We start from the raw sequence: 18,321 nt of genomic DNA on the forward strand, positions 1-18,321 counted from the left end.
TAATAAAGTTGAACTCCAAACTCCAGTGAAATAAATCCAACTTAACATTCAACTAGCCGGTGTAAACGAGGCTCGAGGGGCAAATTACCAAATTTGTTAAGCATATAATATATTGCTACCATTTATAATTAGCCGCTGTAATTAATAGGGTACAGGTGTATCAAGTCGGGATGATAGTCTGCTTGATTGACGGGGACTTAAAAACTGTTTTGCCGCCTTCAGTATGAATTATGTCGGTATTGATGGTTAGCATTGAAGGATTGCGTATGATAATCTTTTACAGGCCCTTTAGGCCTTCAAGATAAATAAAATAAATATCGTTAAGAGTATGAGGTTAGTATCACAAAATTCTGAGAAAAATACCGACGGCATTATAAAAATCCTAACCTTTTTTTTTTACGTTGGGGAAATGCGTTCACGCATGCCACCAGGTCCGGGGGAATCAGAGGGGATGACCGACTAACCAGTGGAGGACTACCGTCTAAAACCACCAACGAGTACCGACTCCGCCTTAGATGGGGTGCCGCAGGGTCGCTGTCAGCATTCGACCGCGTGCCGCTCGGCCGTGGGCATTTTGGGTGCCAAGTGTCACCTACTGGTGAGGGCAGGGCCCAAACTGACCGAAACTATTTATATTAAGTATACTTCTTGACTAAAAATAAAAACAAGAAGCCTTTCTTTGCCAAAATACATGAGTTCCAATAATGCTTAATAATACCTACCTAGGTACTTCATCAAATTAGACATCTATTTTGCTATAAATTGAATCAATATTACAGAATATTTCATATACATTCAGTTTGAGCTAAACTAAAAACTCATTAAATAAGTAAAAGTGCTCTCCTTATATAAGTTTCGACTTTTGAGAGTTTGAAGCCTCTTTAGACATCCAATATTTAATTCGTTAAAGATTAGTTTGTAGACGTTTAATATTAAACTTATCTTCAACCACTTCAAGTAAAGGTATAACAAAAACTCTTCGCACCTGCAAGATTTATTAAGAGATAAACTGATATCAGATGTCACATAAATAAAAACCGGGCAAGTGCGAGTCGGACTCGCGCACGAAGGGTTCCGCACCATAATGCAAAAAAAGGCAAAAAAAAAACGGTCACCCATCCAAGTACTGACCCCGCCCGACGTTGCTTAACTTCGGTCAAAAATCACGTTTGTTGTATAGCCCCACTTAAATCTTTATTTTATTCTGTTTTTAGTATTAGTTGTTATAGCGGCAACAGAAATACATCATCTGTGAAAATTTCAACTGTCTAGCTATCAAGGTTCCTGAGATACAGCCTGGTGACAGACGGACGGACGGACGGACGGACAGCGGAGTCTTAGTAATAAGGTCCCGTTTTACCCTTTGGGTACGGAACCCTAAAAAAGAAGCGGTGGTGACCTAGCGGTAAGAGCGTGCGACTGTCAATCCAGAGGTCGCGGGTTCAAACTCCGGCTCGTATTAATGAGTTTTTTGGAACTTATGTACGAAATATCATTTGATATTTACCAGTCGCTTTTCGGTGAAGAAACCCTCGTGAAGAAACCGGACTAAACCCAATAAGGCCTAGTTTACCCTCTGTGTTGGAAAGTCATATGGCAGTCGCTTTCGTAAAAACTAGTGCTCAGGTACGTCAATTCTTGGGATAAGTTGCCAAGCGGACCCCATGATCCCATGAGCCGTGGGAAAAAGCCAGAACAACGCGAGAATGATGATGATTCTAAAGAAAAATTCAGCAAGCCCTCCGTGGCCGAGGCCGGATCAAAATATTCAATAAAATAATTTGTTTTTTTCTCCGTTAAATTTTATTTTCCTTAGTCCGTTACAGTGTCCCACTGCTGGCCAAAGGCCCCTTTAAATTCTTCTCCAGTTAAAGTCTTAAAGTAAAGTAAAGTTGCCCTTGTCCCATTCACTTGGAGTCAGCGCAGCATGTCTTTCTCTTCATCATTTCATCATTCACTTGCGTTCGTTTCATATCATCTCTCACAGTTCCATCCACCTATTCCTCGGTTTTCCTTTCCTCATACTTCCCTCCACATTCATTGGTAATACCTTTCTCGTCACATGACTTTCATCCCTAAACAGTAAAATATATGCGAAATTTAATTAAAAATTACATGTCAAGCACGATCGTACCATATCAGCTCTGAATATCTTAATTCCGTGCGCATTCAAACCATGTTTGCTCGGTCCGTACGACAGTACGCTTATTATGAATGGCTGCAAACCAACCAAATCTAGAACACTACACCTTTATTACGAATACTGCAGGTATCGATGGGTATTCGATTCGGCCGGGTAGCCGTGTCGTGCTATGAACGGTACATTATTGAAGGCAATCACGGAGATTCCTACGCACAAAAGGGCGTAACTAAACAAAGGTTTGTAGTAAGATGCGTCGTTTTGGCTTTGAAAGCGCAACAGCCGGCCAGGTGGATGTTTACCTCGATTTGCTGATCAATTATTGCCAGGGGATCTAGCACGGACATCTGCTTTGGCGCTGACTTTTATAATTGGAGTCGTTAGACATTGATGGCATGATAGTGCTGAAGACATACTGCCGTATTCGAACTTCAAGATATTCACAAGAGACGACACGTACTAGATCCATTCTAGATACGTTATAGTTTAGATATCAAGTAGTTCTCTTTTGCGGCGCAATTCGGGCAACCAATGTCACTTTTACGTTAGATAGAGTAAGATATCTATTAGATGTGAATTGGATCTCTAAGTCATATCTTGTGGAAATCGTTCAAGAATATCTCCAGAATCGCGCAAATGTCAAATTTGACAGGTTAGATCTTAAACATATCGTTATCGTATCTTGGTGATGTCTAAAAGATGTCTAATAGATGTCTATTTCAAAATCCGAATCGGGCCCGTAGCTGGAACATTTGTACTTAATATCTCGAATTGATTCGATATTAATGACTTTATTCGTAGTAGCATTCGCGCGCAACTTTCCTACGAATGTAAACGTGTTTTAACCTTTCATAATGTTTTTGTTAGTTAAGAATCATGGGTTGTAACTCAGTTGCGATATATAGAGAGCGGAAAAAAATCATTGTGGAATAAAATGCTATAAGATGATTAGAAATTTAGTGATCCTTGTCGTGTGATAAATAGACAAGAGGTTAAATCTTGCTCAATCAAATGCCACATAATCAGTAGGTAATGCCATCAAAATCTACAGCTGCCAGGGCGAACGGTGTCAAAAATACATTGAAAAGTAAAGATCCAACTTGGTGTCAAGCAAAGCTCAATCAAGCAAAACCCAGATCACAAATAATTAATGAATTAACGAACCTACCTTTCGTGAAGTTAGCAAGCAAGTTAACATATCTATCCCAAATAATTAACGATTTACTTCAGATTTGCTTTAGCACTGATCAGTGCGTCTCATTCAATTTAAACACGTCAACATTAAGGGCCAGTTACACCTCGCATTTAGCGGACTGATCAACGTCACCCAGCGGTCAACTATGAAACTTCCCATACCATGAAATTTAGTGAACGCTTTAACGGTGACCTGCCGAATTCGAACTTCAAGATATTCACAAGAGACGACACGTTCTAGATCCATTCTAGATACTATCTAACTTTTACGTTAGATAGACTAAGATATCTTTTAGATGTGAATTAGATCTCTAAGTCATATCCTGTGGAAATCGTTCAAGAGTATCTCCAGAATCGCGCAAATGTCAAATTTGACAGGTTAGATCTTAAACATATCGTTATCGTATCTTGGTGATGTCTAAAAGATGTCTAATAGATGTCTATTTCATAATACGAATCGGGCCCACAGACGGTTTTGTGCGTCCGTTCAGGTTTTTAACAGCCTTAATTGTACAGAATACAGGCTAAACGAATATACCTTACGTAAATTATAGCAAAGATAACATTCCTTAACCTCGTGCCGCCCACCATACAAAATTATAGCCAAGGAAGTTAGAATCGTATTGTATTTTCAATTAGGTTGAATTTCATTTGTTCGAAAAAATTTCGAGACAAATAAAATGCTACCTACTTTGTTTTTCATTAAGGTTGACATTCCATCGAAACTAAGTGTACAGCCTAATGTACATTGGATGGCACGAGGTTAAGCCCGTATCGCACCATCAATAGGTACCCTTCATTTTTCCAAAATTAAACCCCAGCGAATACATAAAACGGAAAGCTAATTAAGATTCTGGCCCGACAATAATTTCCCCTTTTCACATACTTATTACAGCTGATGGTAATCTCGTACCATTGTCCGAGTATAACATATAATGGACAATGATAAATGGACCCGAATGCGCCTCTTGATTAAATGACCTCTCTGTTGACGGTACGGATTCTTTGGACCTCATTAGATGCCTTAGGGCTTGTTAGGTTTCATTATACCGACTTAGGTAAATAAATAATAAATAAATAAATATTTTAGGACATTCTTACACAGATTGACTAAGTCCCACAGTAAGCTCAAGAAGGCTTGTGTTGTGGGTACTCAGACACCGATATATATAATATACAAATACTTAAATACATAGAAAACACCCATGACTAAGGAACAAATATCTGTATCATCATACAAATAAATGCCCTTACTGGGATTCGAACCCAGGACCATCGGCTTCGCAGGCAGGGTCACTACCCACTAGGCCAGACCGGTCGTCAAAAGGTAAACAAAAAAGGTAAACCCAGGCAAAACATAGAAAATAAACACCAGTGAAATATTAACTAATATTGAATTAAAATATTGGAAACGCCTGCTCATACCTGTGGGTTTTGCGGAACTTATGTACGATATGATCTGTTATATAGGTACGAATCGAATTTCAGTGAACGAATATACTTAGAAGGTCAGATGGCAAGCGCTTTCAAAATAACTAGTACCTATACGTCAATTATTTCTTAGCATAATCCTAATCAGCTACTACCCATACTTTTAATTTGTTATTGTATTTATATTTTATCCTTGAAATAAAATTTACTGCTAATTACTAGTATCAATCTACTTTCAATTGGAATGGAGAATTAAGCATTTTTGCTTCGTCCAATTTAAAAACAAACTTAATTCAACTTTATTAAAAAAAAAAACTTTATTATAAAACAATATCATAAACCTGATAAGAAATACTCGTACAAAGATACGTTTTTTCTTCAGAAATATGAGTTAGAAAAATCTGGGAGCCAAACAACATAAAAACTGTATTCAAGTATTCTAATTAAATTACACAATCAGTTTTCTCAGAATTTATGTAACAAGTCGTACCAAGAAGCAAAAAGAACCCCTACGATTCAACATAAAAAGAGCTCACAGAACGCAAAAACATGTGGTCCGTATCACGTTTTAGTTGCAAAGAATATAGTTATATTTTCACAAGTGTGGCCACGAAAATTACGATCAGAACGAGGGACAGAACAACAGAACAACTGTTGAACACATGTGTCACTGGAGGGTCGATGGGATGGTTTCAAGTCTTTGTGTAATAAAGCATTTAAGTAAACCTTTTACAAAAAAACCGGGCAAGCGCGAGTCGGACTCGCGCACGAAGGGTTCCGTACCATAAAGCAAAAAAAAAGGGAAAAAAATGCAAAAAGAAAACGGTCACCCATCCAAGTACTGACCACGCCCGACGTTGCTTAACTTTGGTCAAAAATCACGTTTGCTGTATGGGAGCCCCACTTAAATGTTTATTTTATTGTTTTTAGTATTTGTTGTAATAGCGGCAACAGAAATACATCATCTGTGAAAATTTCAACTGTCTAGCTATCACGGTTCGTGAGATACAGCCTGGTGACAGACAGACGGACAGATGGACGGACGGACGGACGGACAGCGAAGTCTTAGTAATAGGGTCCCGTTTTACCCTTTGGGTACGGAACCCTAACAGCGAAGTCTTAGTAATAGGGTCCCGTTTTACCCTTTGGGTACGGAACCCTAATAAGGGCGCGGATGTTATGCTATACCGCAAAGGGACCTCTATTTAGTGCCCAGACAAACCTATTTGACGAACAATGAGACTTATCTATTAAATAGTTTCTCTAAAATTTCAATTTCGCATTCCCGCTACGGGGTTAGCCATGAGAAGGATGTAAATCAACCCTTGGTCTCGGAAGCTACAAAAGGATTCTTTTGAGTAAATAACAACAAACATTACAAGCCAAAACATCCTTCCAAGCTTGCACAATAAAAAGTTACATACCTTGAATAAAAAGAAGTAAAGCGGCAAATATACATATATTTAATACTAGCTGTTGCCCGCGACTTCGTCCGCGTGGAATCTTATCTTCAGCATTTTACATATTTAGTACCTATAATCTTCATATCCAAGCAATGTTGAAATTAAGTACTTTTCTTTTTTAGCAAGTTGTATGAAGTTTTAAGTCAAGTGGATTTTGATGTTGGTTGCTGAAATTACTTTTTTGTATTCTCATAATAGGTACCTATGCCCTTATACAAAGATTCAAGTTCCGCACTCACAAAATATCTGATCTCCATACAAACTTTCAACCCCTTTCTCACCACCTTGGGGGATGATTTTCAAAAATGCTTGAATTAGTTTTCATGTTTTTTAATTTAATACCTTTTTTTGCAAAAAGTTCAAGTTCCTAGCTTAAAATTAAATTTACACCCCAAGACGAACTTTCATCCCCTTTTTAACCCCCTTAGGGCTTGAATTTCCATTACTTAATTGCAATTACTTTTTTTGTAATCGGCTAATATGTCTTTCTAAGAAGTTTCAAAGCATTTGTAATGGATTCAAACTTTGAACCCCATTTTAACCCTGCTAGGGGATGAATTTTACAAATCGCTTAAATCACTTTTATTGTCATCTAATAATATCCCCAAATACAAAGATTCAAATCCCACGCTCGAAAAAATGTATGATATCCATACAAACTTTCAACCCCGTTTTCACCACCATAGGGGATGAATTTTCAAAAACGCTGATATTAGTTTTCTTGCATTTTAATTTAAAACGTTTTTACAAAGTTTCAAGTTCCTTGCTTAAAATAAAATTTGTACCCGCAGACAAACTTTCATCCCCTTTTAGTTTTTATATAGGGGGCTACCCTTAGGAGTTGAAATTCCAAAAACGTTGCAATTACTTTTTTTTCTAATCGGCTATTATGCCTTTCTAAGAAGTTTCAAAACCATTTGTAATGGATTCAAACTTTCAACCCCTTTTTAACCATGTTAGGGGATGAAATTTACAAAACGCTGAAATTACTTTTCCTGTCTTCTAATAATATCCCTAAATACAAAGATTCAAGTCCCACACTCGAAAAAATGTTTGATATCCTTACAAACTTTTAACCCCTTTTTCACCACCTTAGGGGATGAATTTTCAAAAACGCTGAAATAAGTTTTCTTGTATTTTAATAATATATCTTTTAACGAAGTTTAAAATTCCTAGCTCAAAAGAAAACTTTAACCCCATAAAAACTTTCATCCCCTTTTTAACCCTGTTAGGGGATGAATTTTACAAAACGCTGAAATTACTTTTATTGTCTTCTAATAATATCTCCAAATACAAAGATTCAAGTCCCGCGCTCGAAAAAATTTTTGATATCCATACAAACTTTCAACCCCTTTTTCACCACCTTGGGGGATGAATTTTCTAAAACGCTGAAATTAGTTTTCTTGTTTTTGAATTTGATACGTTTTTACAAAGTTTCAAGTTCCTAGCTTAAAATAAAATTTGCACCCGAAGACGAACTTCCATCCCCTTTTTAACCCCCTCAGGGGTTGAATTTCCAAAAACGTTGCAATCACTTTTTTTTTAATCGGCTATTATGCCTTTCTGCGAAGTTTCAAAGCATTTGTAATGGATTAAAATTTTCAACCCCTTTTTAACCCTGTTAGGGGATGAGTTTTTTTGATATTCATACAAACTTTCAACCCCTTTTTCACCACCTTAGGGGATGAATTTTCAAAAACGCTGAAATTAGTTTTCTTGTATTTTAATAATATATCTTTTTACGAAGTTTCAAATTCCTAGCTTAAAAGAAAACTTTAACCCCATACAAACTTTCATCCCCTTTTTAACCCCCTTAGGGGTTGAATTTCTCAAAATCGCTTCTTATCTCTTGTACACTTTATAAATGCAATCTGGTGTGCAAATTTCAACTTTCTGGCTTTTGTAGTTTCGGCTCTGCGTTGATGAATCAGTCAGTCAGTCCAGGACACTTGCATTTATATATGTCGCAGTAAGATAGATATAGCCGTTATATAGTTATAACCCTAGGGATATAATTATATGACGTAATATAGTTATACGGAAGCGATTCATTACTATCTTACTAGGTATATAATTATAATACGGCTTTAGTTTAGTGATATAGTTATATTACTGGATAAGGTTTAGTGAAATAATAAAATTGTAAGTAGGAGTGCAGCGGTGCGGCGGAGGTATAGTTATATCCCTAGGGATATAGTTATATGCCGTATTATAATCATATTCCTAGTAAGATAACTATTATATATATTTTCATGCTGCTATTTTTAAGGGTTTATGAGGCATTGCGATCGATTCACGAAAGCTGGCGCGAGATTTGACAGAATTTCAATGAAAATAGCTGTCACTCAGTAGAAATCTCGCGCCAGCTTTCGTGAATCGACCTGTACTTTTACGTAATATTGCTATAAAGTAATATACGGCATATAACTATACCTCCGCCGCACCGCTGCACTCCTACCTACAATCATTTCACTAAACTTAATCCAGTAATATAACTATATCACTAAACTAAAGCCGTATTATAGTTATATACCTAGTGAGATAGTAATGAATCGCTTTCATATAACTATGTTACGTCATATAATTATATCCCTAGGGTTATAACTATATAACGGCTTTATCTATCTTACTGCGACATATATATAGATTTTATCAAAATATTTTTCACAAAAAAAATTGTAATTTTATAACCCATATTTTATTCAATTGGGACAGAAATTTAAACGAAATAAAAATTATTATAGTTCCAAAAACTTGTTTTTTAACCGTACAACATAATTTAAATATATTTCATAATATAAATATTTTTTTGTTATTGATGAAGTTAAAGTGACACCTTCGCTGCGGCAATTAGTGTAACTCGTAATTAACCATACTTTGTATAGGGTCTTTCGACCCCCTACCGCAATGAACGTGTTAAAGTGACGTCACAAAGTTTGTGACTCCCCCCTACCCTTGGTCACAACATGTCACATTTTCTTGACTTGAACCTTCCTGAATTCCGTCAAGGTTCACGATGACTCGACTCACACGATAGGCGTTCAAAGGGTTTAAAGAAACGGTAAAGCGCATGCCCACCCAACGGTGCGAGCGTCCATAGGCTACGGTTTTCGTTTCATGCAGGCCGTATGCACTTTGGCTACCCGACGCAGCAAAAAACCTAGCATGATTTTCATGTTTTTAAATAGGATTTTACAGCAACTCGCTAAAAGCATCGTAAGTCGATCCCAATTGCCACCATCTTTGTTTACCAATGCTGCCACCTTTTATATAAAAACAAAATGAAATATTCCCGAAATAATATGGAACCCTACGGGCCCAGAAGAGTATTATCTAAGAGCAAATATTTACGGTACTGAATAAAATCCGCCCCTCTTTTGACAGGTAATGGTATACGCGAAATGGTTCTAATTTATTTGGAGAGCCGATAACATTAATGCGCAAACAATGATAAATTTAATTTTAGATTTATATACGTTTTGGGCCGTGTCGTCCGCATTATGCCGTTTGAAACGTTCTGGTACTTCTGGTAAATGATATCCGAATGTTGAGGAAAAGTACAAAGGGATATATATATTACGATATTAGCACGTTTGGCGCAATCATGTTTAGTAAATACGCAAACAAACCACGCATTACCTGTTCCAAAGTAATACAACACAGTTATCAATAGAAAATAATAAATCACTTTTGCACTTTATTAACACACTATTATTTGTGTGTGTAACACATCTTACGCTACGTCTTACGTAGGCGAACAACGCGCGAACGCGGCGCGGCGCGGCGCGGCGAAATCAATCCTTTGATGCCCATAGAAGTGTCCTACGTAAGCGATCTCGTTGCGAACGCGGTGCGGCGCGATTTGCACGCGAATGTCAGGCGGCGCGGCGCGGCGGCGGCCGCTTTCGCCGCGCCGCGCCGCGCCGCGTTCGCGCGTTGTTCGCCTACGTAAGACGTAGCGTTACTGCTGGCGCGACTCCAAGTCGTGCCTGAAATTGCGCGACTTTTGACAAGATATCTAACTATACCTAAATGGTAATTCTAGACAAAATTTTCAAGTGCATAATATGACACTAACTAGCTAAAAAGAACCAGATTTCAGTAATGCATCAGTAACAACGTATGTTTGATAAAACAGCCTCATCCTTCAAAAGTGGCTGCACTGCACTTTACCATCTGTTTAAGAATATATCGTGTGGTACCCGTTCATCAGTGATTTAATGTTATATACTTACAACGATTGAGCCTAGCGGCATGTTACACAGACCAAATCTGACAAGTGTTGTATCAATGATGTCCAGATTCTATCACCAGATAAGAGTGATAGAAAACTTCCAATGCAAACTGACTTGATTCACAAAATTCAGTTCCTTAAACTCGAAAAGTAATAGAGCACTCCATTCCAACGCTAGAATCTCTCGTCGTTAACTTTGTGACCAAAAGATATCAAATAACAAGTGATCTTACAAGATATAATTCGTTCTTCAATTGGTAAAGAAGGTTGCAGGCGATGAATAACTTTAATTTGATCAAACTTGGAGCCATTAGAGCTGCGATTGGTTAGCACGCTCATCTCGCCACTTCCTAGCGGACGGTTTGCAGTTTATGCTTTCGGTCTTAATTGGACTAACGATATAATTAGTGAAATTAAAAGCTAAAAAAATGGGCGTGGCTATACAAAAGCTCGTAAAAAGATAAACTAGGGTTACCTACGTATATAACTTTTATTTAAAGATCTACGTGGATAAACTTTATTAAATCAGAATAGTCGAAATAGTGAAAACGGCATATCACACTGGCTATTTGCGGGAGAGTTGAAAACGCTCAAGGCAAGATCGTTGCGGGCTCGCGGCGAAATTATTGTGCGCTCGCCTCGTCCGCAAATCGCTATTGTGATAAGGCTGTTAAGTTAAATATCGTCATTAACATATCCTCCTAAGGTCCAGCCATACAAATGAAAAATGCAATATTTGCTACAGAAATTTGAACCTACAATGTAGGATATAGAGTTGATTTTGCGTTGTCCAAAATCTGAACGAGACAAAGGAAAAGCAACTCTGTTCCAATCGAATATGATTTAAATTTCATTGAACTGAATAAGTACTATAGGTAGGACCTTGGGTCTTAGGAGGCTATGATTTCAGAAATTAGCTCTTGTCGGTGGAGCAATTTTCACATAGGTTTGTCCTATATCTAAGATGAAAAATAAATATTTAATTGAATGACTTTAATTAAGATTCAACTTGCAAAACATTTCATTATTTAAAAATGAAATCTCATCAAAACGCAACCATGTAAATAAAATATAATAACCATTAAAAGTCAACTAATAGACTAAACTACGAATAAATATTATCAAAATGTTATCTAATTATAGAAACTCATTTCACATTACTCTACTCTGCGTTTGATGTGGTAATATTTGTTGACAGTAAAATTATATTCATTTTTGTTTGATAATAAACTAGATCACAACTTATCATAACGTGCAATTAATATGGTAATTATAAATATGAAATCTAGATTTGATACGTATACCAATATTGCGTGCCCTGGCAACAAGCTCTATGAAGGAAAAGTTTTTCTAAGACGCGAAAGTCTGTACGTAATAGGTTTTCTTCTACAGAGAGATATAAAAAAGTACGGGCAGGCCCCAATTTCACATCGGTGACAGGTGCGACGAATTGTAAAATCACTGTTGCTGACGTCACAGGCATCCATGGGCTACGATTACCACTTACCATAGGGCGGGCCGTATTCCTGTTTGCCACCATCATTGTATTATTTTAAAAAAACTTTATTATATCGGAAAAAAACAGATATTTCTCCTGCGAAGTTTCTGACAATTGTCAAAGATTTAGAAGAATTGTAGGTAATTCTTGACAGGTAATGAGTTATATGTCGGAATTTCGTGACAATTGTAGTGTTTCTTGTGACAATTGTCATAAACTTAGCAAGAGAAATATCTGTTTTTTTCCGATATCATAAAGTTTTTTTTAATAATACAATGATGGTGGCAAACAGGAATACGGCCCGCCCGATGGTAAGCGGTAACCGTAGCCCATGGATGCCTGTGACGTCAGCAACAGTGATTTTACAATTCGTCGCACCTGTCACGTTGGTGAAACAGGGGCCAGGACATGTTACTATTCAATAATTAAAGTACCTATAAAAATTTGAAACATAACAAATACCTACTTTTGATACCTCAAGCACCGACATTTAATTTCATAATAAATTCCTACAAATTTCAAGTGTAGAACGATATATCAGTATTAGCCACCGATAATACCGATATATCGGTCCTCAAATCATCCTCCACACTCCCTTGGTTCCGCGGTCCATCTTTTAATTGACGATTCAACCGAAGCCCAACTTCGCCGACATGGAAATTGCTTCTTAAAAACAAAAGAGCAACTAGCGACTTGAAGCTACAATCATACGGCTCAATTAAGACTAGCCAAGATAGTTGGAGTATTTGATTTCATTAAATTAAATAATTTCGATTTAATAGTTCTGAGAAAATTTATCCGAAACATTTTATAGTTTGATAGATTTTACAAGTCTTTCCAACTGATCGCACCGATTGTACATGTTGATGTTGATTTTTATTTTCAAAACTGATGTTATTTTGAGTTGTTATTAATTTATTATCACCATAATAACTTATTTTTCAACAAAAGCAAGCTACTGAAATATTTTCTATATTTCTAATTTCTATCCCTCCAAATATCTTCATTATTTTGTAAAGAAAAAACGATTCAAGAGATAAATCCCCTTATCATACATTTATAAGTGAGCGTAAAAATATTCACAGAATGTAAGCCCTCATTTTAAGATAAATTTAATTCGACTACTTGTTATGTAAGTACAAACTTAAACAGATGTTCAATGTTCATAGTCAGAAATAATTAGTAGTGCCCTAGGCTGGAATCGAACTACCGGCTCTGCAGCATTCATTGTTTCTATTCTTCATGAAGTTGTTAATACATATAATGCCTCTCTCCCACCTGCCCCCCTTAAGTACATATACGTATAAGGATAACAAACACTCCATCAAGGGTCTCAGATTAAGGAATATTAGCCAATATCAGGTATCGTAAACAATTTGTCCGAAAGTGCCCCGTCACCGTGAGTGCTGCGTTCGCTGTCAGGTAAAAATGCACAGATAGCTGGTAATCTGATAAGTCAAGTTAGTATTATAAATGCTAACATTTTCATCAGGCCTCTTCTACGCCTACACACATTTTGCAATGTACATATTAGGATAACGAAGACTCGAGTGAGTGTATCAGATTAAGGAATATCAGGTATCGTAAACAATTTGTCCGAAAGTGCCCCGTCACCGTGAGTGCTGCGTTCGCTGTCAGGTAAAAAAAGCACAGATAGCTGGTAATCTGATAAGTCAAGTTAGTATTATAAATGCTAACATTTTCATCAGGCATCTTCCACGCCTACACACATTTTGCAATGTACATATTAGGATAACGAAGACTCGAGTGAGGGTATCAGATTAAGGAATATCAGGTATCGAAAACAATTTGTCCAAAAGTGCCGTATCACCATGACACGCCTGCTGTGTTCGCTGTCAGGTAAAAAAACTGTACCAATGACTGGTAAGGCGACTAGGGGAAGTCAAGTTAATCCGTATATGAATGCATAGTTTATTTTTTGTATTGATAATTGTTATTGGGTCACGCAAAACCGCTCAACATGGGCGAAATGCACGATAAATAAATAACATGATTCACATATTATTTTAATGTTAGGTACGTTTGAATTGGCCTGTAAAGTAATTATAAAATTTATTTTTCAACAAGATTAAATTTAGTCCCGCAATTTAGTTTAATAATTAAATTTGTTACAAAAGGTCGTTTTATTCAATGTACCTATTAAACGTACAATATACTTTTTATTTTAAAACCATTACAATTTAAAAACACAAAGTTCATGTCAGTTCACAAAAATAATGATTCGTTATTCATAAATAACGAATCATTATTTAAAAGTGAGTAAATAAGTGATTCGTTAAAAACAATATCCGTAGCGGTCGAAACCACTCCGTCACGGCGACTGGAAATTTTAACGATTACCACGAATCGTTACTTATCACGTTCCTTTCAATTGTCGACCTTTGTTTGATTCATTGTAGTTTATGTTACTGTTACACAATGAAAGGCATTAAAATATACCTATATTAATATACATAATGTTTAACATGATACTTTCTCGTATACGTATAACGTAATACAGATATTAAATAACAAAATAAATAAATCATAAATCTAGCCCTAAATTAGCCTGAGGCATTGTTCCCAGGACGCTGGCCGCGTTCCCCCTCTGCACAGCGAGGCTGAGTTTTTGTGCAAAAAAAGGGGCAGCTCGTAGGTCGCCAGACACCCAGACGAGTTAAAATTCATATTATATACCTACGTGGCCGAGGACCGCGAAAACTGGAGCCAGGTGACAAAGATAAAAGATAAAATTCCTAGGCATATCGTGAAACGATATATCATTGTATCATTCCCTGATTCGACGAAGCCCCGCTTAGCGGGGCTTCTATTTCAGGTCAGGCTGCCCTTCGGGCATCTGAAGCAATTTAACGAAACTATCCCATCTAAGTTTGGTTTAATGTGACTACCGTCAAAACATTACACAGGAACTTAACGATCGGACGGATTTCACGATCGGTCGCCTACATTAATATCAAATCAAAAACAGAGTTGTAAAATCTGACTAACCCTTCACCTTCAACGTGTCTAACTAAATGTAATTATAAAAAAACTTTACAAGTGCAAATGATATGAAATTAAATAATAGGAAAAGGCACAGCCTGTGTTTGAAATGGATATAATTAACTGAACTATTACGGTAATGCTTATTTTAATTGGGAATCGCAATTAAAATATTAATTATGTACTTATATCTTTTGAATGGTATTTATGAACTTACCTACTCGTGAATAGAGTTAATGATTTTCAATTATCACCGCACATTCTTCTAAATTTTCATCGTATATTTACATGTAAAATGTATTGTTATTGGAACAATAAAGAATACTTACTTACTTAAAACAATGTTAGAGTCTGTGCGGAAAGAGAAGAGTCGTGGCAGAAACGGGAACTAACATTTTAAATTTTATATGGCAATCAAACCTTTGACACCTGTCTTGTAAAAAGTAAACAAACTTCTGTCATTGTATATTTTTATTAACAAAAACCGCAAGTTTTATATATATAATATTTTCAAAACACGATAAAACCGTACATAAAACCACAAGGAAAATTATATTTAACATTGTTCGGTTTTGTCAGCGGGAAGACAACGGCTAAAAGCCGACTATCGACTTACAAAAGTCGCGGAACGTGTTTCCGCTAGTCGCGGGTATTGATGTTGTATTTAATATTAAATAACTACCTATTTAATAAGCCCCCTAAGTAACTTGTCTCCGGTACATAATCGGTAAGTATATTCATTCAAAATATATTAATTTTCATAAATATGCAGGTCATTCATGATCTTTAAAATAACTGACAAATAGTCTTGATACTTGCTATTTTATGCATATTTATATGTAATTTCTTTTTCAGGATTGTGTAAAAGTACCTACGGTATCTCGAATAAAAGACCGCTAAGTAGGTGATATGCAAGAATTCGTAATCTACGTGCCGGATTCAAGCACATCCAGTTCAGATGAAGATAGTTCTGAGTGTCCCTGGTTGTTCTGAAGCTAGCTCAAACATAAGTGACATTGAATATTTTAATTCTGAGATCGATTATAAAGAATAAAACTTTTTCTAATAAAATATTTCTTTATTTGTAAGTTCGTTTACTAGGTTCTGAATAAAACTTTTTGTAATAAAATATTTATTTATTTGTAGGTTCTGTTAGTTACGAAATTATATTTCATATTTAGCAGTGACTTTTCGGCAAAGTAAAATATCGTGAGATGAGAGAACCGGACATATCCCAATAAGGCCTACCTACTTATGCACTATTTTTATTCATATTCATATTCATATATAATGTACACATACATTACAAGTCAAGTTTACAATGGGTGAAATATATCCCAGATAAAATTACAGTTCTATTGCCCAATTTCTACCCGATCTACCCGGTTTTAATAACTGTTGGACTGCACAGATTAGGCAGTACATAAATGAGACTCTATCTTGTTTGGTACTAAAATTACAGTTGTATTGGGCAGATTCTTAATTAGTTTTAGCAGTTTTGTCAATCGCACTGTCACTTTTTAGTATCTACAGGTGTGTTTTAAAAAGAAAACTAGTGCCTGCGCTAAATCAGAGGATTGAGTTGACGAGCCGACACCACCACCAGGCTCCGTTTAGTAAGCCGTGGTAAAGAACCGGAACAAAAGGGATTCAAGTATCATGACCTTTAGTGTCGTACTATAATCACGTGACCAGTGTTGTCAGCATAGCAAAAACCATAAAATAGCACTGGCGCGCCCTCAAATCCCACGACTCTTCACTTTCCGCACAGACTCTACAAAATATTATATGATGCTAAAAATTATTAAAACTAATTAATTATTAAGTGTTCAAAAGTGACTAGTTTTATAAAGTATTTTTGCTACTATACCATATAGCCAACCTTGCAAGCAGAGCCATACATAGCAAAACTTGTTTTATATTTATATCCATCAAAAATATCGAAACATCGGCATGTCGTTAGAGGTGATAAAAAGAATGAAAATAAATAGGCATTCAAACACAATACACTCTTTTTGTTTGGGCAGTCGTGTAATAACGAGATCTCTGTAAACCACAGGATTCCTAGAAATGATCCAGATGCACGTTGCAAAATGCTTATAAGATATAACAATCTGTGCTGATCGCCAGTCATATTAAGAGCTCCGTCTAGTAGGAGATTGATATGTGGGGCTTTTGAAAGAACATTTCGTAGTTCCGCCGAGATTGGTCTGTCACAACTGACGGACGCTCGCTTCTGTAGTCGTTACTGGTTGGAATGGTTGGATGCAACTCCATAAATCTGTCACTTTTCTAATGAATTTCAGATGTAGGTACAGATAATAGTTATCTGTTTTACAAAGGGGCACAATTGTTATGTAATCCCTAATAGCTTAGCATAGCTTCGATTGTAAGGCGGCGGCTAAGTTTGTGAAAATCTTAAAGAAATTACAATACGGGCCGAAATAAACTAAGAGGCACAGTTCCCGATAAAGAGTCGCCCCTAAATGATGATAAATTATTTGTGGTCTGTTTCATTTAAAAGCATAACAATGTTTTTCTATACTTTTCTGTATAACATTTTATTCGGTTAACTCTATTTCCTCTACAATGTTAAACTTAAGTCTATCAAGTTTAAAAGTAGGGCATGTTGGAAAGGCATTTGACCAAATTAAACGTTCCGTGCCGCTCAGGGCAGCTTACTTGGAACCAATAAATTACCTGCATTACTTTGAAATGCATTAAAATACTACAAAAAAGCGAGTTTCTTTTGATGACGTCAAACACGGTAAGGTGTAATTTGTACTGTTTCTAGGCTTTTCTTTAATTAATTTCTTTAATCTTTGTTATTTGTCTTGTAAATTATACATCTGAAGATGTAAAATTATTAATGACGCGTTATACAAATGCAAACAGCCGTTGATGTTAGGATCTTAGGAGCGGCTTTTTGGAGGCGGGTTCGTGGGATTCTTATGGCTCCGTCACACAGGCGCGTTTTGCCGACGGCGCGTGAGCGGGGCGCGCCGCTTTTACATATAAAACCCTCACGCCGCGCTCACGCCCCGCCCGGAAAACGCGCCTGTGTGACCGGAACCTTTATGTCTAGTTTATAGGTGACTATCTATGTTTACAGTTGTCGGGGCCGATATAGTATTTTTCACCACACCAGCTCGGAAAGAATTACTTTGCACTTCAAAAACGAATAGCAAAGTTGCATTTTATCCACATGTGAGGCAAAGTAATCAAATGCAAATTTTGAGTTGTTTTCTTATGTTTGCTGGTAGAATTGACTTTTAAATGATGATTTTGGATGATAAATATTTAATAACATTCATTTGGATTTGATTTTGTTTGATATTTTACATTTAATATTTGCTTC

At 36.5% G+C, this 18,321-nt stretch overlaps 1 protein-coding gene across 5 annotated transcripts in view; it reads right to left on the reverse strand.

Annotated features, from left to right (window-relative positions):
* Positions 1–18,321, reverse strand: part of LOC134669117 (tyrosine-protein phosphatase Lar) — a 680,297-nt gene that overhangs the window by 424,787 nt on the left and 237,189 nt on the right. The gene's annotated exons all lie outside the window — the stretch shown is intronic.

The sequence above is a fragment of the Cydia fagiglandana genome, chromosome 11, assembly GCF_963556715.1.
Source record: "Cydia fagiglandana chromosome 11, ilCydFagi1.1, whole genome shotgun sequence".
Lineage (NCBI taxonomy): Eukaryota > Metazoa > Arthropoda > Insecta > Lepidoptera > Tortricidae > Cydia > Cydia fagiglandana.